The following is a 23932-nucleotide window of genomic DNA, read 5'->3' as shown; positions in this document are numbered from 1 at the left end:
CAGATTATAGACGAAATTGTGATATATGGATCATACGCGAAGATTAAAAGGAAGGCAGAAAATACGAAATATTGGAAAATACTATGAATGAATATTGCATTATATTTGTTATTCAAAATATTCTGTTTTTAAAAATTCAAGATCTTGTGGTCTATCAAAGTTTTTGGTCTGATGTTTTCAATAAAAATCGATCTATCTAAAATTTAATTTAAGAATATTTATCCTTTACAACACGAAAAGTATCTGGCGCAAATACAATAACTCTATATCACATAACATTTCCATAATCAAATTATTTCTAAAACCATCATTTTTCACATAAAATTATATTCAAATTAAAGATGCACAACTCACATATAAACGATACTTGGTTCACGAACATCAATAGAAACAATTAAGTTTAAATGCAATTAACATCCTACAGTCACGTTAAATAATACATATTTCGTCGTTATAATATTATATCAGAAGTACTCTTATTGAATTTGGTATTCCCAAGAAACTAGTTCGATTAATTAACACGTGTCTTAGTGAAACTTACAGCAGAGTCCGTATAGGTCAGTTTCTATCTGATGCTTTTCCAATTCACTGCGGGCTAAAGCAGGGAGATGCACTATCACTTTTACTTTTTAACTTCGCTCTAGAATATGCCATTAGGAAAGTTCAGGATAACAGACAGGGTTTGGAATTGAACGGGTTGCATCAGCTTCTTGTCTATGCAGATGACGTGAAAATCCGCAAACGATTAGGGAAAACGCGGAAATTCTAGTTGAATCAAGTAACGCGATAGGGTTGGAAGTAAATCCCGAAAAGACTAAGCATATGATTATGACTCGTGACCAGAATATTGTACAAAATGGAACTATAACAATTGGATATTTATCCTTCGAAGAGGTGGAAAAATTCAAATATCTTGGAGCAACAGTAACAAATATTAATGACACTCGGGAGGAAATTAAACACAGAATAAATATGGGAAATGCGTGTTATTATTCGGTTGAGAAGCTTTTGTCATCTAGTCTTCTGTCAAAAAATCTGAAAGTTAGAATTTATAAAACAGTTATATTACCGGTTGTTCTTTACGGTTGTGAAACTTGGACACTCACTTTGAGAGAGGAACAGAGATTAAGGGTGTTTGAGAATAAGGTTTTTAGGAAAATATTTGGGGCTAAGAGGGATGAAGTTACAGGAGAATGGAGAAAGTTACACAACGCAGAGCTGCTCGCATTGTATATTTCATCTGACATAATTAGGAACATAAAATCCAGACGTTTGAGATGGGCAGGACATGTAGCACGTATGGGCGAATCCAGAAATGCATATAAAGTGTTAGTTTGGAGGCCGGAGGGAAAAAGACCTTTGAGGAGGCCGAGAAGTAGATGGGAAGATAATATTAAAATGGATTTGAGGGAGGTGGGATATGATGGTAGATACTGGATTAATCTTGCTCAGGCTAGGGACCAATGGCGGGCTTATGTGAGGGCGGCAATGAACCTCCGGGTTCCTTAAAAGCCAGTAAGTAAGTAAGTAAATAATATTTTATCAGTCCACTGCTGTGGAATAATAGTTAGCACGTCTGGTCGTGCAACAAACGGACCCGGGTTCAATTCCTGGTTGGGACAAATTGTCTGGTTAAAATTTTTTCTGAGGTTTTCTCCTCAACCCATTAAGAGCAAAATCTGGGTAACTTTCGGCGCTGGATCCTGGTCCTGGTCCCTTTTCGCTGGTATTATCACCTTCATCTCACTCAGACGCTAAATAACCATAACTGTTGATAAAGCGTCGTAAAATAGCCAAAGAATATATGCATATTATCTCAAATTGAATTGTAGTATGCAGTGACAAGCATGTTACAATCGAGATACGACGCTGAAGTGAGAGGCATTCAAAAACTTAACCCTTAAATTCACAAAGTATCCTATAGGATACAACAGGTTAATAGGCTATATTCTATAATTTTAATAGAACAATAGAAAAAAATTGGTAGGAAAATTAAAGTTTCACAATACTATAATATTGTACACATAGGCGGAGAGAGAACCATTTCCCTGGGAGGGGGGGCAAAGCAAAACCATAGAATCCCGATATGACGAGGTTACGAGGGAATTTCATTTACTTCCTCCCCCGTTATAGCTTGACCGTGGTACAGTATATCGGAATATGATCATTTTATAATAGTAATATGCGTTACAAGAGCGGTATGTTGAAGGTTTCATGTTCGAGGAAAAGTCTGAAAAAGCGAAACGTATTTGAGCTTTTTTATTTTCCGAGAATTGAAAGAAAACATACCGATCGTGTATCGTACATTATTTTGTGCGAAGATCGTTTTTTACATACCTGAAAGAGGAATTTCTAATTAGTTGCAATGAAATCTCCATCTTGGTTTCTGTTCAATGACGGCAACTTTGCAAAACAAAAATATCTATCTTCAACATTGTTGCTTTAAAATGTTTTCTGTGTTTACTATACTCCAGCAGGCCGTGATATACGTCTGTCTTTCCCCCCCCCCCAGTCTATGATGAGTCTGGAATCTTGTTGATTTTTTCACGGCTTCCTTAATGTTACTTGCATCACGAATGCAGTAACTTTAGTGGAGTTGTAGAGTTTACTTAATTTTTGCAAATATTTAAAAACAATAATTAACAGTGCAATTTAGGTTAAATTGCAGTGGTAAGTTTCCAATTTATAATTATTACTATATTGAACGTCTCTAAAAATAATATGTTAAAAGACTAAAGCAGTAAAATCAATATGTCACTTAAGGGGTAGGGGAAGAGGGAAATTGTTATGTGTGTTAGGTTGGGAATACTGAATGTGGAATTTTAGACTTTCTGCGGATTGGTTTTGTGCGGAAACCAAGCAAATACGCACGATCTCGCACAAAAGTATTTTTGGGGTGCATGTTTCTTACAGTGTTACATCCATATCCACGATGTTTCGGACCGAGTTGTATAGGGCTTCAACTGTAGGGCTACTACAAATTATAATAGGTCATAACCATGGGCAGAGTTATGGGAGGGTATGTGAGGGCACTGCCCCTCCAAATTTGTCTGAATTCTTTTTTTTTTTCTATTAAAATTACAAAATATTGAATTCAAAAGAATTTTCTTGCTTTTCTTTATGAATGGGATATTATTTGTAAATGCTAACATCGTACCATCTTCCTGGAAAATGGCTGTTTTAACAAAAAAATCTTTGCACTATGGTTATATTATGAAAACTACTGAAAATTTCCACTCCTTTAACATGGGATTATGGTGTTTTTTTTTTTTTTTTTTTTTTTTTCACTAACACCTAATTCAGTAGATGGCCGCTGCAGACTTATAACACAGGAGTACTGGCTGTTACAAAAGAAACATTACAGTGCTTCCATTCCTGAAATGATGTATAGAAATTCTTATAGGCCTACATTTAGAAATTTAAAATAATTAATATTATAGTCTAGACTAGACACATGAGCTGAAGACATTAATTCTTCAATTTAAGTAACAGAAACTTAATCATAAACAAAAGCAAAAAAAGTCTTTTGCATTCAATATTTTCTAATGTTAATAGAAAAAAAAAGAGTTGAGACAAGTTTCGGGTGGCAGTGCCTCCCCATGCCCCCCTCCATAACACTGCCTATGATTGTACAACATAAAATATGGACATTGCGATAGTCGTTTTCTTTACAGTCCGACACGGTTTAATAAATTAGTGTAAGCATGTAATGCCAGTCCATATTTAACTTTTAACTTAACAGAAGACAAATATGATTGGGCTACTTAATAAATAATTTCTAACAGTTTGATATACCACACTTGTATGTAATATTAAACAAAGTCTCTAAAGTGAAGTCATAGGCATTCAAGAAATTAACAGTGTGTCAAATGAACAACAGAATGCACACACTAATATGTTGATGATTATACAATTTTATCTTTCAAGTGATTGTTTTTAAACATACAATGCATAATACTATTTTAACTTAACAAGAAAGATCATTCCTCTATAATACAATTTCTAATAATTTAACATACCACATTTTATAACATTAAACAAAATCTTTCAGAACAGTGTTGTACCGGTATGTATAAAGGTCAAAACAATGTTGAAGAATTTAAATTATAATGGTACATAATTTGTTTGTATAATAGACCAACACGAGACAGAAGACAAGTCAAAACTATAATTAGTTTATATATTTGAGATATTTACAATTAGTTTAACTGTGTATAGTGTCTATAAAATGCTTTTAAATGTATCATACTACCTATATAAGAACTACTCCCTCTGTTCCAAAATATGGTATAGAAAGATGTCATTTATTCCATTCCAAAATATGGTATACATTTGTTTAAGTTCGTAGTAATAGAATGTAACTTTAATACATCTTATAGATACTTATTTGTCTGATAAATTAACATAAGAAAAACTAATAAATAAAGTAAATTTCATTCCGTGTGATGTACAATTAACAAAGAAAAAAACAAAAATGTTTTGAGAGAGGCAAACTGACATAAAAATTGCAATAAATTACAACCCGTTTTTATAAGACTGTTGTGCCTTTGATATTCTATTCAGCATTGACTGGGTTGGTGTTATATTTTCTGTAACAGGAACGCCACAGCAGATGCCCATTTGATTTCTGTTCATAATGAAGTACTTAAATATTATAGTTTGATGCACTACAGAAGACTAAAAACATTGACAACTGTAATGTCTGATAGTTTCTTCACTACTGAACAGAATTCCACATGGCGAAACATTTCGTGCCCGCATGCGCAATATTGTAACTTGTTTCATTTGTTACTATACCATATTTTGGAACGGAGGGAGTATATAATAAGAATTTCTTGTATGTCTATTAGATATTGCACGAAAAATGTAAATCTGATGATGCCGAGAGAAGAAACGTTTGTAATTATTAGCCTATGCAGTATGTTAATAAAACTTGAAGTTTTCTCATTTTAAAAAAGTAGGCCTATATAATCGTTTTATAAATCGTCAAGATTGAATATATAAAATTTTAAAATAAGTATTATTAACGATTAAGTCCGCCGAGTTAGCTCTGTGATAGCGTGTCTGCCTATAGACTAGCCGGCATGGTGGTGCAGAACTTCTAATCACTGAATTGTGCACCAATATGCCAGGGTTAAATCCCAAATCTCTCCGCAGTGCATATGAAGGGAAGGCATATGTCACTGTTGATAGTGATTCGTCCGTCGGATGGGGACGTTAAGCCTGGCGGTCCCCTTGGTGGTATTCGACAGGAGTAGGCTACGTGCCGGTACCGAGTTTCCCCTTCTCCCTTCCTCACCATCATCATTCTCATCCCATTTCTACACTAAATTTACAGGAACACTTAACATACACTCACCCTAATACACGATATCACTCTTCACAGACACACATCATGCATAACGTGGCCCGCAGAAGTGGTGTGCAATGTGAAAATGGGTCACAGTCTTGCTTTCTATCCGCAGTATGCGGTACCCGAATCACGTAATTGAAATAGGTAGGCATTAGTTACACACATATTAACGATTAAAAATTCTTAAAATAAATATTACAGACGGCTTAATATGATGATTATTGGATCTAAAATTTCAAATATTAATTCGCTGTAGTACACTCAGCTTAGTTCAGTAGGTGACTACTTGGTTCCTTTAGGTGCCATTAGAAAAAGACTGGAAGATTTAAATTTCATAAAATTTTAAACCACACTTCCTCAACCGTAATGTACACCACGCCTATCCTAACCAAATATGGTAAGCGTCATAAATCCTCAGTGTAGTTATGACATGTATCGAGGGAGATGTTTGTTAAGGGGTTAGGTACAGCTTACAGCAGTAAAATTTTGGAAATATTCAACATTCTTTTCCTCCATTAATGTATCTTGTACAATAATGAAAATTAATGTGTGTAAAACACTGTCCTTATGCTATATGAAAAAATATTTTTACGATTTAAAAAAAATATTTACAATTTTTTTTTTTTTCAAAATTCAGTTCACTGAAGCGTTTCCCACATAACTCAAAAACTATCCAACATTCTGTGATGAAATCTTGTGTGTGTTTTTACGCATGTCATACCTACAATATGATGCAAGATCACTTCTCTACCTTTGATAGATTGTCTGATAAAAAATAAATTCTTTTTAAAAATGGTGAAATATCAATATTTTCTTTTAACACAAAATAAAATATATTATTTATTAAGGAATGTAGTTGAAAGAGCATGATATTGTAAACATGAGTTTCAACAATAAAGTAAAAGAGAGAGAATATGAAAAAGTTAACAAGTTTATGAGTTATGAGGGAAACGCTTTCTTCACTGCACAGTGAACTGGCATCATTTTGAATTTGCAAAAGAAAATATATTTGTTAACCGTAAAAATATTTTTTTCATATAGCAGAAGGACAGTGTTTTACATATATACCAATTTTCATTATTGTACAATATACAGTAATGGAGGAAAAAATGTTTAATATTTCCAAAAATTTTACTGCTGTAAGCTGTACCTAACCCCTTAATAGGACAGTATCTTTATTACTCAAAAAAGAAAGAGAGAGAGACACGTACAGACAGAGAAGAGAGAGAGGTAAGGACTCAGATTTCATTCTTATTGTCATGACGTTGGAAAAACCGCCGAAAGAGACGGACTAATGTATGTATAGGCCTACCCAGTACTGCATATATTAGTACATTATATATTAAGGGAGACAAACGTGTGATTGTAGCCCGACGGATTTAATCCCGACAGCTACAAATGTACCGAGGGAAATACGTAATCATTTATGTTTTGAGGGAGGTAAGTAGTGTTCATCAGTCGAGAACGAGTTTGCGCCCGAGCGATAGCGAGAGCTTTAATTAAGTAGTTCGAGACTAATAAATTCTGTAAGTGGAGAGGCGAGATCTGGCATGAGAGCTGAGCGAGAGAGAAAAGGATGGGAGATCATAAACAAGGTTTGTTTGCGTTTGGTTAATATTAGGCGAATCTACTAACAAGAAAATTCAGTTCAGACTAAAACCATAGGCCTATTTTTCCCCTTCTTCCTCACTGGTGATAAAGCCACTGCGCATAAGTAGAAATGAAACAATTTCTCCATAAACACGATACCAGCTTATATATGACGTCAGAGGGAAGGGTTTAGAATTATTTTTTGTACCTTCTTGTTACAGGAACAGTGCTGAACTGTGGCGCTACGTGTCCCGCACGGTAGTAAGTGAGCGAGTCGATTTCTAACTTGTAGTGCAATGTTACTGTCATTACTTCATATATTGTCATTCTAATATATGTGGGCATTAGTTGAATTGTACACTCCATAGAGGACTACCAAGAGGAATAATTTTACATGGGTTATACTTCACTCCAAATCTTCCCAACAGGTAGTGTGCAACGTTCATGTTCACAGAAGTATACCGTACTTTGTATGTCTGAAACCTGCTCTTGTTTACATCTGACCGCTGTGCAGAGTTCATACACACCCACACTGTATGGTTGAAGCGTAGGCAATCTCGTGTCCATGGAAGGAATTATTTCATCTCTAGTGATAAGGTTACAGGACAGGTCTTACCTCCCCTACTATACTTCACGAATTGAATATAATGTTTTTTTTCTACTCCCACACTTTACGTCATAACAATCTTTTTTATTAATTTATTTAATACAAGAGCGGTTGGGAGGATCGTTGACTTTTTGAATAATCATTTGTTGCTATACGATTGTGGAAAGAAACATATTCTCACTTACTTCTTCAGACGTCCCATTGTCAATAACAACCGACATTATCACGGTAAGATCCATTTTTGCACGATTGTCTTTTTGTTGTATTTAAAGCTATTTTTGTTAGGCCTTGAAAGTTAGAATTTCCACACAGAAAATTCTTGCTAGGGAAACCGTTCTTCATAACATAAAACTATAGTGAAATGGACCCATTACAGTATACTTATTGTTACTTAGTATTATAATATAGTTCTGCGAAGGCTTTGGAATAGTATTAATCTAAATTTTCAATTTAAAACATATTGTATTTGGAATTTTAAAAATAGGATCGTGAAAAAAAAATGTTACACGTTTGTGAAATGCACTAAAAAATCTCGGAAATTAAAAATCTCGCTCTGCTCCTTTTTTTTATTTTCCTCGTCTTTTCAAGAAACATTTCCCAACCTTTTATTGTAACATACTATTACTTCCCTAAAACTATGTAATAACAGCATACTCACAGCAGTAGGAATGCAAAAAAATATTTTTCGATCCTATGATGTAGGCCTATATACGAGGCGCATTCAGAAAGTAAGTTTCCCTATTTAAAAAAAAAAGAACACACACTTTCAGGAAAACATTTATTGGCAACAGGAGCAGCAATGTTTCAGCTATTTTTAAACATAGCCACCATCAGACACTTATCGTATCATGGGATCAACTTTTGTGTCCCTCTGTCGTAGAACTCTGCCGCCTGTCAATGGAACCAGCGTGTGACAGACGTCTTCAGCTCTTCGTCGTTGCCAAAACGCTCACAGGAATTTCTTGAGGTGCAAGAAAACGTGAACATCGCTGGGAGCAAGATCAGGACGGTAGGATCAAACAACTCTCAGCCAAATTCCGTCAAAACAGCTGCTGTGCGCCGAGCCGTATGTGGACGACCATTGTCATGGAGGAGCACAACACCTGCAGTAAGCATTCCACGCCTCTTGTTTTGAATGGCACGTCGCAATTTTCGCAGTGTTTCACAGTAACGGTCAGCGTTCACTGTTTCACCTCTTGGAAGGAAGTCAATGAGCAGAATGCCCTTCCTGTCCCAGAACACCATGCACTTCACTTTCCGTACCGACAGCGTCTGTTTGAATTTCGTCCTGACCGGAGATCCACTATGCCGCCAATGCATTGACTGCTGTTTGGTTTCCGAGGTGAAGTGCGAAATCCAAGTCTCATCGCCCGTGACGATCCTGTCGAGGAACTCGTCGCCGTCATCGTGATATCGTTGCAGAAATGTCAGTGCTGCTCCTAAACGTTGCATTTTGTGTTCGGGTGTAGGTTTTTCGGCACCCACCTGGCACACACTTTTTTGAACAGCAGGTGCTTAGTGACAATCTCATGCAACAAGGATCGCGATATCTGCGGAAAATGGCTGCTCAGCTCCGTAATCGTGAAGCGACGGTTCTCCATGATGCACTGCCGCACCAGCTCAACACGATCATCATTGATGAGGGACGATCGCCCACTGCGCTCTTCATCATGGACACTTTGACGACCTTCGGAAAACTGCCTACACCAGCGACGCACCATCTGCTTACTCATGATGTTCGACCCATAGACCTGACAGAGCTGCCGATGAATTTCAATTGGCGCAATGCTTTGTGCATTAAAGAACTTTATCACCGACCGAACCTCGTAGGCGGCGCACAGTGTGTAATTTCAAGCAGCTAGCCGGCCAAAAATCAATTTTCACACCCCATCTTTAATTCTAAATTCTTATATAGACGTGTTTATAACACTCCAAAGTATACTACTATCCAAGTGTAGACAGATGCTTACATCTGTTAGGGGACCCTCATAACAGAGCGAAAGTTGCATGTCTGCGATAAGATCATTTACGATGCAGAGGCGGGCGCGCAGTTTGTATTTGGATGATGCAAAGTGAGGAAGTTAATATAATATTTTTCTTTAATATACAGTGTGGATATATAATAAGAAGGTATATACTTACAAATAAACTAATTCTTTTGCTAAAAATTATTATCTTATTGTCTAGAATAAGTGTCTGAATATACATGTGCAGAGAGTCAACGTTCTATCTTATTATATTACTTTGAGTTGAATTTTAAAAGGTGTACTATCACCTCGCTAAAATTTTGTGGCGATATTCATTATGCTTTTCTGAGCAAGACGTCGTGATTTTTTTCTGCAACCAGATGCAGACAGAAAAACTATTAATTATTTTCAGACACCATGCGCTCTGTAATCCGGAGAGCTGTTTTCCAGGTATGGAACAATAGCGAGAAAAAAGTGAAGTTCTCAAATATAATTGAACATTTTGGTCTCAAAGATTACTCTGAAGACATTTTACAGTCAATAAAAAAATTAATTAATCTTCTATGCTCGAAAATTCGATTACGGTGGGAAAAATACAACATGAATGAGAAAATTTTCTTAAAATATAATGTGCTACGTTTGAACCAAGATGCAAAGTCTGAGAATAAAATATATAATATTATGAAATCTACTACAAAACAATTCCAATTTGAGTCTGCCCGTACAAGCATTCGGGGACGTCCACGTAAACTTTTCGGAGAACTGAGCGAAAGATCAAAACGGAAAAAATTTTGTCCACTTTTTAAAGAAAGATCACCAGAAGAAAAGCTTTCTGCTGCCCATATGAGTTTCAGAACTTCTGGGAAAAGAGATGCGGCCAATATTGTAGGAGAGCTTTTACTTGCATCACTTCAACATGCGACAAAATCGAGAAAAAAACGTGAAAATTGATCTTGCAGGAAAAAGCAACAATTGTCACCTAATGAGGATCTCGCTTTGATTACTGATTTACAGTTGATCTCTAATCAATATAAAGAATTAAGGAAAATGCAAAATCTTTTAAAAGTTAATTTAAATCCACCGTTTCATTTACTGCGAAACATTGAAGATAGGATAAGTTCAGGCAGGAGTATTTTTCAGGGAGGTTTCCACTTTCGCATATATTACGGGAATAGATAGAAATTTAATAAGTCGTTTACACTCTATCAGAAACCTTTTTCTTGAGGTTTTGCAATACTGATGAACGGGCACTTGACATGTATGCAAGGAAGACAAGGGAATTATGTTTATGCTTGCAAAATAGTATTATATGCCTACAACCCTTTACAAACTCTTGGCTCATGGACAGAAGGTCACATAACACTATTAGTCTATACCTACTGGCAAACTATCTGAGGAAGCCCAGGAATCGAGGAACAAATACTATATTAGGCTTTTCAGAGAAGTCTTCGCAAGAAAAACATCAAGAAAGACACAAATACCGAACTTTTACTGATGCTACTTATTCCTTTGGACACTTACATCACCAGCTTAAAGAAATTAAAAAGAGAAAATCGCTGTCATTTTTAATAGTAGTGCTGCTGTTCTCTCCGAGCCTCTATTACTCGGTGCTGCCGAAGGAAAGACTAGCAGCGTTGATACAGATTCTGATGGGGATGCATCTGACGTCTAAACGAATAAGATATGTAGCAATATTCCTTCGTCTTACGCTTTCAATTTTAAGCGCATTCCATATTATGAACATTAATTTATTTTTTCACTCAAATCGATTTTTTTTGCAATATTACTAATTTTATTTTCAGTGAAAATAGTTGTTATTTTCATTTTCATTATTGAAAACTTATCTACTTCAATAATTGAAGTTACATACCAAATTTTATGAAAATTGAGCGATTAGTTTTCGAGAAATGATTTTTGGCCGGCTAGACTCGCTAAATTACACACTGTGCGGCGGGAGAATGAATAATAGGTTCCATTTCGGACTACTGCTGCCACACTACTAGCACCAGGCGGGACCTGTCCGGCTGGCATATGATTGATACGTCATAGATCTGTTACGCATGCGCAATTGACACGGCTAATTACGTTTACTTTCAAGGGGAAAAAATCGGGAAAGTTACTTTCTGGATGCGCCTCGTACTATTCTTTCCAAAACCGGGAGTAAATTGTTACTTTTACTTCTTGAAATTCTTGTTATTGAAGTTCTCTGGAAATATTTCAGTGAACGCATAATTTTGCACAGATACAAAGGATATGTCACAGCAACAACAATTTTTTTTACTTCGTTATTTAACGACGCTGTATCAACTACGAGGTTATTTAGCGTCGATAGGATTGGTAACAACGAGGAGATATTTGGCGAGATGAGGCCGAGAATTCGCCATGTATTACCTGACATTTGGGGAAAACCTCGGAAAAAACCCAACCAAGTAATCAGCCCAAGCGGGAATCGAAACCGCGCCCGAGCGCAACGCCGGATCGGCAGGCAAGCGCCTTAACCAACCGAGCTACGCCGGTGGCTAGCAACAACGATTGATTTGTTTCATTGTGAAGTTATATTTCTCTATTACTTTCTCTTTTTAGGAAGGAAATGTTTTATTTTTCTCCCGCTTTTGGTAAACTAAAAGCCCCGGTAGTAGAAAAAATAATTTCAGTATTATCGCCAACAAAATTAAAACATTATGCACTTTAATGTAGCAGATGTAATAGTGTGACAGTTCAGTGTGCAAGTTTGCAGTACAGTTGTAGCATTTCGATCACCGGTGCTATATGTGGTTCTTATGAGAAGATTGGGCACAGAGAATGTGGTCCAAAGTACACAGATGAACAGCAATAGTCATATTGGCTTGGCTTGGGTTGGCTTGGCTTGGCTTGGCTTGGCTTTGACGGATCCGTATACTTGAGCACGGTTTGGCTCATTGTGCGCCCCTATATGCGATGATTGTCCAAATCCGACAGGTGGCCTGGATGGCATTCGTGAATCCAACACGGACAGGTTGGCCATCATGCCTCAGCCCCTCATAGAGCCAGGTCCAACTTCGCGGACGAGTAGCTTGATAAGCCCAAAGAGCTCGGAGTCCAAAGCTCTTCCTGATCAGCCGACGATGTCAGGCCATCCTACCTGATAGAGCCAGGTCTCGTCCGCATGCGAGTAGCCTGATTAAGCTCCAGGGGCCTGAACCCTAAGCCCTTCATGTATCAGCATGCAAACCCGTACAGCCCCCAAGATTTCACCCCAGCTTTTTATCTTTACGGACGATAAATGAAATGTGTGGTAGGAACAGATCAATGGAAATGTGTCGTTAAATGTATGAATCCATATAAAATAAACAGAAAGAAATTAAGATGAGACAAAGAATTAAACTACATGTTCACTTACTTTGGAATTAAAGGAAAAATAAAGCATTTCAATGAGACATGAAATAGCATAATCAGTGTAAATGATGTATACAAAAAAATGGTGAATGTTTAAATCTATATATATAATTTGAACTGGTAATGGAAATTACGGGAAAACGGCTGAACGCATTTTAATAAATGACCCCTCATTTCGAAGCTTGGAACTCTAAGTTTTTCAGAAAAATAGTAGTTTTCAGTGAAATGTCAATTTTTCAACATAATTTTCCTATTTTCCAAAATCCATCTGTCGTAAGTTTTGAGAACTAGCTAACTGCATTTCAGAATAAAACAAAACACACACTACAGTAAACAATATTACACAAAGGCCATGATCTGCAAGAATGCTGACATATTTAGAGCTCAAATTAAATTGGTTATTAAAAACTTAACTTACTAAAAATAATTTACAGGTTCGATTCCGCGGTGTGTAATTTTCTGGGTACAGCAGGTTTATTGGATATTAAAAACTACAAAACTTGAGGTGGCTTGATGACATTATTACCATTATGAATGAAATATTATTATAGTTAATGCCATGATGTGACTATTTTTCATTAATTATACACATTAATGCTGTATTGATGATATGAAAGTGAAACGTTTTGGGGTTATATAAGTAGATGTAGAGAATAACTTAAATTAGATTTGGTTTGTATATTTTACTGAGTGGCGGCTATATAGCACATATATAGTATATGTTACTGAAAGCTATAAAACTTACGTAAGATAAGAATATTATTAAAAATCAAATATTTTTATAGTCATTAATCAAGTGGGGTTGGATATTTTTCATATATTTAATGGCGGTGTGGTGTAGATATTTATATGCGTGGTTCTCTTCAGTATTGGCTCGCTCGAGAGAGAGTATCTTTCATTATTATGGAAGCAAATAACTTTCAGAATGTCTGGTATTCTTCATTGAAAATAAATTTGAAAAATGTTTATTTGAACGTCTAATGAACTTAGTTTGCAGCATTTGCTGCACAAGCCACTAGTATAATTATAAATGTAGAAACCTCTATTCTGTAGTAGTATATTACGATACAAGATCGGGAAGTGCTTTTTACAAAATCTCGATTTTGTAATGCATTTCACAAACATTTATTGTACAGTATATTTTGAAAATTATATATAAAAAAATCGTAATATAGGTACAGTACGTACGTTAAACTGTGAACACCTGATTGATGTTAGCAGTCTGGCCAACGTACAATCTTCACCATTAACTTCAATGTGAAGGAGTAAAAATAATTCAGGTACTTATATATTTCGTGTTCAATTGGAATAATTTTATTTCTTTTTTGTTAAGTGACGTGTGAATTGTTTAAATAAAGTTCAGTACATTTCAAATACAGTGAGATTAAAATTCAGACAAATATTTAAAATTCTGATTTGGAAAGAAATCTTATTTATTTATTTTTTATTATTTATTTATTTAACCTGGTAGAGATAAGGCCATCAGGCCTTCTCTTCCCCTCTACCAGGGGATTACAACTACAATATTAAGAATACAATTACAATTATAACTTTATAATTACAATTAATATTAAATTTACAGATACAATAAAAATCGAAGTACTAAAAGATTAACTGATTAATAAAAGCTAGACAGTTTATTGTAAACGTTAAGAAGGGAGAAGCATTTCTTTTATTGATTAAGTACAAATTAAACCTACTCTACGCGGTAAGAAAATGCTTAATAAGCTTGATTTTGAACGCTAACTAAATTCCGACAGTCTCTGATGTCACTGGGTAGGATATTCCACAAGCGCGAGAGCGAGATTGTGTATGATGATGAATATGATGATGTCTTGTGTGTTGGTATGGCTAGTATGCGGCTATTTTGCGTGCGTGTGAAGAGATTATGATATGATGACAGGGAACTGAAACGGGAGGCAAGGTAGGTTGGTGTAGAAGTGTGAAGGACTTGGAAAAGGAGAACAGAATGAAAATTTCTACGTTCGTTAAGCCGTGGCCAATTTAGAGTTTGGAAGGATGGGGTAATGTGGTCAGCGCGACGGACATCGCAGACGAAGCGAACACTAGAATTATGAACACGTTGTAATTTTTGCGATTGGTTGACATTGAGGTCAGTCAGTAGAAAATCACAATAATCGAAGTGGGGCATTACTAGTGTTTCCACTAGTATTTTCTTGAGTGATAGCGGAAGGAATTTTCGAATGCTGTTTAAGGAATGTAGTATGGAAAGCACTTTTTTGGTAATATGTTGTGTTTTATTGGAATACATTCACCATACAATGAAATTAAAATGATTTCGCTAATAACGGATGTACGGTAGCTACAATACGAAACAAAATTGATACAAGAGAAATCATCTACGTTACTAGTAAAGCCTATGTACGTGGTGATTCTGTTACTTTGTTAACAAATGTTAGATATGATAGAACAAATTTCATACATAATGCACAATTCACTCGCAATTAATTCAAGACTTCCGACAAGATAACTCCGGATTTAAATCTAATCGCATGTTATATTTTTAAGTGTTTGAGCTCATGATTTTGTTCCATAGCAATTGCTATTATTATTACATGGGCCGTTCAATAATTAGTGGTAACATTTGAATTAACAACAAAGAAAATATTTTTGGAACAGTCACATTGTTGCAGTGCTCAGAAGCAATTCCTCCAACATGAAGAACCCGCCTCCACACCTCAGGGAGACGACGGATGCCATCCACAGCGTCTTCTTGTACTAATCTTCGAACAAGACTGCTCTACTGCTGCTATAATTGCCTGTCTGGTTCTAAAGCGAATTCCTCTAAGTGATAATTCCACTTTCGGGAAAAGGTCAAAATCACATGGACTCGTATCTGGAGAGTATGGAGGATGTTCCAGAACTTAACAGTTCCATCTGCGAAGTAAATTAACCACAGTGGCAGCTATGTGAGAGCGAACACCATTATGTAGCACAATAGGATGAGAATTCAAGAGATTTGGACGTTTACGACGAACCGTTGGTTGTAAGTGATGTTCCAGAAAGTAACTGTACTTTCCGCTATTCACACGATTTACCACAGGAACTGAATGAGTGAGAAGGATTCCGTCTAAATCATAACCAACAACGGTGTTTTTTCAGCAGCGCTCTTAAAGCGTTCACTTGCCGATTACTGTCTACCAACTTCACGTTTTTTATGAACATCTTCAATCCCGCTGCGTAATGCATTCGCCTTCCTAGCCACGGTACGATAAGGTGAAATCTCTCTACCACAAGCTTCCAGTAATGCTGTATGGCAATGTCGAACATTCTTGCCTCTTGCAATTTGAATTTCAATTAAGCATCTTTGTTCGTATTTGCTAAACTTTTTAGAGTGCTACAGATAAGTCTACAAATTAATCTCATTACAAATATCTTATACATCAGTGACGTCAAAGCAAGCGCATTTTTCTGGCCTTGACGTAGTGCGCAGGCAGCAAGCGCTAAGTATGGAAAAAGGAAGGGTTGCGTATATGAATAAGCAACCTGATGGATTAAGAAAAGAGTGCTGCACAAACTTCAAACGGAACGTGAAATTTTATGTCCTTACTTTATATGGCTTCTTTCTGTTTAACATTATCTATAATGTCTTTAAAACAAAAGTACTAACACTGATTTCTTAATATTGCACTTGTGTTTTAAATCTTAATAACATAATAGAGAGTTAATAGGAATATTCACTTAAATTCCATAGTAGTATAATATTATACTGTATTAAGTGTATGAAACACATCATTCATAAAGAAAGTGATATTCCAAACAAAGAGATTGAGTATGACATGGTAAGTTGGAATTTATATTGATGGTATTTTTATCCTTACAAAAGTAATCAATAAACTAATCAAAACAATATTACAGTACAAAGCAAAGTTACCTAGGTACTGTATCTGTTTTAAGTGTAACTAATATTACGTAACAAAACTCTTATCGCATTATGCTTTTAAGGTGATATTTGTGAGCAACTTCCTATCATCAGAATATTAAATTATTTTCTCGAAATATGCTGAAGCTATAGAGCTGACATTTTTACAACACATGGGCAGATATCTTTTGCTTATAATGTAACAGTAGTTGCTTTGTTAATTTATTTCCTTACAAACAATTTCCATACGAATACTTTCAAAATTTTCAATACACTATCTTCAGTAATACGTATATACGGTATATTAGATTTACGAAAACATTCTGTAAGGCTACTAAATAAATAGACCTATACCTGAAAATTTTACTTTTCTGTACGAAAAGTTGAGAAAATATTTCTTTTGAATAAAAAAGAAACTTGTGAAAAATGAGCATTAAAATTAAAACTTATATTCTTATAATGCACCTTCTCAGGCAAATCTAAAAATTAACATGGACACAGTTTTAATAAGTTATCTTCCCTTTATCTATTGAATCAGTGCTGGCCATCCCTGAATATAGCTCGACCAAGCGGCATATACCACCTCTTTCGTCTGTCTCTTTCCTTTCGCTGTAAAGCGCTCAGGCTCTCCTGGGCTCTAAAGCGCGCGCTTGCTCCTGTGGGCATCAATTGACATTCCTGTTGAAACTATTGTCTTCAAACTCACAGATAACACACATCAGATGCTCTTTTTTCTCAGTTTGCAGCATTTACCTCTCACAGCGCCACATACAAACATTGTTGCCACTAATTATTGAATGACCCAATTATTATTATTATTATTATTATTATTATTATTATTATTATCATTGTCATTAATATTATTACCATCATCATCATCAATAGGCTATTATTAGAAAGGATATCCTCTACCAAATTGCCTTCTCCCACATTTCATCTCTCGTTAGTAGGCAGGTCTGATGTTACCTGTTCTATGCGATTGTCAAGAATGACGACATAAGACGTTCAGTTAATTATGTCACCGATAGGGCTGAACTTTTGGTCGCACAGTAACCAATAGAGCATCAAGTAAAACAAAATTGTAACTTACCTTCTTACTTTTTTCTTACATTAATCTCAAATTGTTCGGTTCATAAGAAAATAAGATTAGTATGACGAAAGGGATAATTACTTGAATGTCAACTGTAATATGTATTGACTTCTTGAAATAGAAATAGTGAATGGGAATATTACATTAAAATAATTGAAAAAAAAAAAGACTCGGCGTTGAAACAATTTATTAAAAGTTAATCGCTTATTCCTGCACAAAATCTGGGGAACTCTTCTTGGCAACAAGGAAGTTTAATGTTCGCAAACAATTAAATGAAGGAAGGACTAAACAAGTGAGTGAGCGACAGAAAGCGAGAGGAAAGAATAGTAGAGAGAGTGCTAGACAGTGAAGGAAAGAAAGCTTCGAGAGATAAGGAAAAAAGGAGAATGGAAGTAGTAGATGGAAAGGGAGAAATTTTGTATGTTAATATTATATACTGTAAATCCTTAACGATGTTGTGGTTGCCATATATCCGAGATTTGCGGTTTGAAATATAGCAGAAGTTTGTAGATTTCCCATGGGAAAATTCTAGTATGGATTCCTTTGGAAGGGAAATAATCGTGGGTGACCTATATCGTAATAAATTTGACAGCTAGGCCTATGAGGTAAATAAATGCCATTCGAAGGTTTTTAAAGGAGATAACCGATATTTTTCAATATTTCTGTCCTCCAACTACGGCTGTATCTAAAAGGAAGCCTTACTATTGTACTAAAAGAGAGGCCAACGTTGTTATCAACTAGCATGGATAAAATGCATGGAGTAAACGTTTTAATACGAAGATGATTACATAACAAATAAAACTTGCTTGAAAATTGCTTATATTAATGGAAATATTCTCCGTATTAATTAATTGGTAATCTACACATTATTTGTGTCGTATTTAAAATTAGGTCTGTATATTGCTATAGGCTAATAGTAATCCGTGACGCTTCAGCCTTTGAAGGGCCTAGACCGACCAGCCGGCTGCTGACTCACGCCCACATGCCGAAGCAGAGGTGGACGATCATCTAACCAGAATGGAGGTATCGTGTGGTTAGCACGATGATCCTCTCAGCCGTTGTAGCTGGCTTTCGCAACCGGATTTCGCTACCTATCGTATCTCCCCAAGTGCACACGATGCTAGATGGGCACCGGTCCCATACACTGGCCAAAATTTCATGAGAAAATTTCTTCCCCCATGAGGACTCGAACCAGCGCGCATTCCGTAATGTGAGTCCTAGGCAGGTTGCCTTAGACCACGACGCCACGGCGAGGGACCAGTATATTGCTATAGGTCGATTAAATGCAGCGATAATTCAATAAATTTGAAACAATGATTTCAATTGAATGATTTCTGCTTCACAGGGAGCTATACCTGAAAGCCAGATTTGCATAATTTATTTCAATTGTATTAATAGGCCTACATGGTGCGGCAAAAAGATCTGACGTTCTTTGAAATGAGACAAACAGTTGTATTTTAATGTAAGCAGTTTTTTAAATCTTTTATCGAAAAGTGGTATTATTGCTTTTACTGATGCAAAAGAACAAAATAGGTTTTGAAAATTACATCCGCCAAATGACGTCCATTTCTTTATGCATTCCTGGAGCCTGACTCTGAAGTTCAGCACTCCCTTGTCTATCGCGTCTCTGGCGTACGGAAGGCCCTTGGCCTTCCTGCTGACTTACGTTTTCGACATCACATAACGTCACAGGCGCATGTGAAAAGCACCACAGTTCTTCTTCGGTGAATTCCCCTTCAGTATCTGTTTCTTCACCAGAAAGCTTTTTAGAAATCTGACAAAGTGTTTTGGCGGGGAATCCCAAGGTTCTCTCCTTATTAGAATTACGCTGTATTATTTCACAACATCCTGGGTCATTCTCTAGCATTGCTTTCTTACGCATTCCACTGAAGTTAATTGTTTATTAGCCAATTAAAAAAAAAGGAATAAGTGATAAATGACGGTTAGAGTGAAATAAGCAGTTTTTAAATTACAGCTTTGGGTAAAATATGTTTTAATTAAAAATCATAAAATAAGTAAGCAAAAACGTTTTCTTGCGAAATAAGCATTTATAAGCACTAACAAACAGAGTTAAAACTGCTTATCTAGGTGTGTCTTACGAAGTATAACCTTTCTGCAAACCATTAAAAGTGTGGAAAAGAATACGCATTTTGCTTAGAAATGCAGGCTTTAATGATAATACTATTAGCTGGAATATTAGAAAGCAACTGTTGTGAAAACCAATCCTTGGAAACACGACCATCCATTTCCTCGTGGTGGTCTCTGGTGGATTTGGGTTGGAAACATAGAAAGGCATTGGGGACGAATCTAGTTGAAGAGCCGACGTTCAGTGGCGGTTTCTCGGAGGACGGAAGAAAGGAACATCCTCCTCACATTTTTCTTCTTTTGAAAGTAAATACCAAATGAAATATATGCCTTGAAATTCTAGGAAGATTCGATAATTTTTAAGTTCACAGCTATAAGAAAACCTCGGTTGATCGAGTTTTAAACGACGCGTGTTCATGTGCCGCTAGAAAACTGTGAGAAAGATGCGAGATTGTTTGTGTGGAGGAAAGCAAATCCTTTCCTCCTTTCCTGCAGTTAACACACATAGACAACAGCGCACTAGCGGCCAGAGAAAGAAGCAGAGTTTTAAAGCAAGCGAATGAACAGTTAGGGAGGAGATCCTCCTCTGAATCAGCGCAAGGACGGGAATAGAAACCAACTGGTCTTGCAGCAAACCGCAAACCAGAGTCCGTGGATATCCACGGACTCTGCCGCAAACTCGCTACCGCTGCCATCTAACGATGCTGCATTCAACCAGACTATAACACATATAGGAGGAGGCACAATAAAAACAGTTTTAACGCAAAGCTATGAAAAACACCATATAAGCATTTTAAATCATAAATCAAAATATATTATTCATTGCTTTTTATATAAGCTACTACTCATGGTTTGAAACTTTCGAGGATATCTGAAAGTTGAAGTTAGATTTATGTAGAACAAAGAGGAAGTAGTTCTACGTTAGTTAGTAGCAGATCTTTTTGGCCCCTGAAATTCACTTCCATTCATCGTCTACTAGATAGGATAACAGCCAAGTTGTCAGTTTTGTACAAATATATTTGAAATTGAAAGTACTCCAAACTACATTATTTTAACACAAAAAAATTAATCGGCCACCTGTAGCTTTGAGCAATAATGGTAGTATGACTTTACAAGAACTGACATTCTGCAAAAGCATGTGATACTGAACTTGTAAAATGTACATGTGGCAACACAAACCACATGGGTGGGTGCAGTGTTCTCGCTTTCTTAACAGATTATTTCTCATTCCCACTTCCGTAAAACGGTTCTGGTTATATGTTAGTAGCTAGTATCTACCAACACGTGTGATGCTGTAGTGTGCGCTAAATATGCTGCGAGTTCGTGAATTTCCTTGTAATTGTTAATTTGTGCAATTATCCACCAATGAATGGAAGTGAAAACATATTTGGACAATTTAGGAAACTCAGTTTACAAGAACAGATTATTGCTATATGAAAGAGAAGGCCAACGCTAACACTACCTGGTGTTACATGTGTGCATGTAATCTAATTTGTAGTATGTTTCTCTCAAGAAGATGTCATTTTGCGCTGTTAACTTCTTTCCTCCTCTTAAGAAATATGCAGGAACCGCCACTGCTGCGTGTACAATAATGAATCGCTGTTCTTTGCCTAAAAGAACTTCAAGTGGGAGATCGTAATGACAGTCTGGTTGCTCACTTGGTTTTTTTATGTGATTTACATTCACACAGGTTTAATCTAAATATATAACTGGTCGATTAAAATATCACAACTCCTTCATTTTTCTAAGGAAATAAAATCTTTTACAAACCACGTCAGACATAGCGATATTTTAGTTCCTTTAATATTTGTCTCAAAGTCCATCTACTTCCGTAGAATAAATCAGCTTCCTTTAAAGCCTCTCTTATATTTTCTAAGCAAGAAAGAATATTTGTTGTGGCAGAAGCAGTGAACGTATCGACGACTGTTTTCTTAGGGGTTCTATTTGGCCGTTTCTTTCCAGGACTACGCAATACAGATTCGCTAACGTAAGAAATCTTCTTCTCATTAAATATCCTATCCACTGTGGGCCGAGAAAGACCAGTAGCGGCAGCTATTCTTTTCGTAACATTCACGACAAATATTGTTGACTTTCCAGTTTTCAGTGCTTCATATTCTTCAGTGAAGGACTTAAGTACATTTAGAATCACTTTCCTACGATCTGACTGTAAAGCTTTGTCTTTTTTTTTAAACACCGGCTTGAAAATATTGCAAACACAAGTGAAACCACCGATATTAAATAAAAAATGTATACCACATAATTATGCACTTCCAGATTCATGATGCTCAGAATCTACTTCAACTCGAAAACTAAAATAACTCACAATGTGAACACCACCACTAATAACCTCCAACTGACTGACCGAAGTGGGTTGGAAGAAGGTTGACAACAACGTTTAGCTCTTCCGGAAAATCCTAAGCCTTAATGAGGATTTTGTATTGTTCTCAGTAGAATGGGAAGCAGGTCCTTAAGGTCTCTCTTTCTAACCGTCTGTGCCAAGATAAAGCAACTGCACTTTAAATATTTATTAGAATGTACATGAACACACAGACAAAAATGAATAAACCATGTCACCAGGATGAATAACAGCAGAATTCCAAAAATGAACCTCCGTTACAGATCGCCAGGCAAAAAATGGATCGAGTCCGTAACAGACCATATGTCCTAGTACATGTTTAGAAGAAGAAGATCATTATTATCATTATTATCATGAATATGATGATGAAATGATGATGATGATGATGATGATGACTATGTGTTTATTTAAAGCCACCTTATGGACAATAGAAGATTATATTCACAATAAGAAAACACATCTAGATTATAGATAGGCCTACTTCTTTGTTGTACAATATATCCATATTTTTCATCCAAAAAGTAAAAAACAATGTTCATTATATTTCTCCTTTTTACAGAGTTTCGAATATTTAAATTTCACTTTTTGACATAAATAGATGTAATATTTTTCGAAGTAGAAAAGAGTTTAGAAGTAACTTATATGGCAAGCTATTGAAAGGATTGAAATTTGAATATTCACAATTGAAAATGACTTAATATTGAAATATATAAAATATAGTTCGGCCCTGATGTTTCAACTTTTGTTTGTTTAGAAATATTTGTAGGTGTTTCTTTGTCTCCATGTATTACCGTCTCGAATGCCAAATTACATAAATTAATTATGAATAGTTCTACTTGTTTTACATGTGAACGTTTTAACTGGACAAAGCCTATGTAGGTACACGTTTACAAATAAATACATAAATAAATAAGTAGTGCACATTTCAATAATACAATAAATCACTGTAAAAACAAAATTATTTACACTGACTACTTGTTTCACGAGTCCCCCTACACGTTACAATTAATCACTGTGAACATTTAAAGTGTCTCAAATGAAAAGGTCTCCTTTCTTATAAAACACGTTTTTTTTTATTTCCTAATAAGCGTTCGCTACCAAATCCTTCTATTAGAGCACTGATATCCAAGCGCCTAGTTTTGTTTTGACATGTTTGCTGAACAGCAGACCTGAAGTGTGTACGCGGAGATATACTGTTGCGGGTTGCTTGGAGGCTTTAGTTAGGAAACCAAACGCAGGACTCTACTTACAACTCGAACCGCTTCAGTGACATTCATTTTGTCAGAATCTTGCTCTGAGGTTAGTTTCGCTGGAATATTAGAGTCATGCCTATTTTCATTCCCAACAAATGTTGCGCCAGATCATTTAATTCTCTAATAGTGTCAGAAGATTATCTAGGTTTATTAAAAAGTCACTAAAATAGGTGAAAGCCTCTGGCGCTCGTTTGCCTGTTGATCCAGAGTTGAGCTCGGGCATGGGTTCGATTCCCGCTTGGGCTGATTACCTGGTTGGGTTTTTACCGACGTTTTCTCTCGGAAAATACCATTTCACTATCACCATCGACGCTAAATAACCAAGTAGTTGATACAGCGTCATTAAATAACCAACTAAAATATAGTATAAATT

This window comes from Periplaneta americana, chromosome 16 (assembly GCF_040183065.1).
Source record: "Periplaneta americana isolate PAMFEO1 chromosome 16, P.americana_PAMFEO1_priV1, whole genome shotgun sequence".
Lineage (NCBI taxonomy): Eukaryota > Metazoa > Arthropoda > Insecta > Blattodea > Blattidae > Periplaneta > Periplaneta americana.
This window is presented reverse-complemented; position numbering follows the sequence as displayed.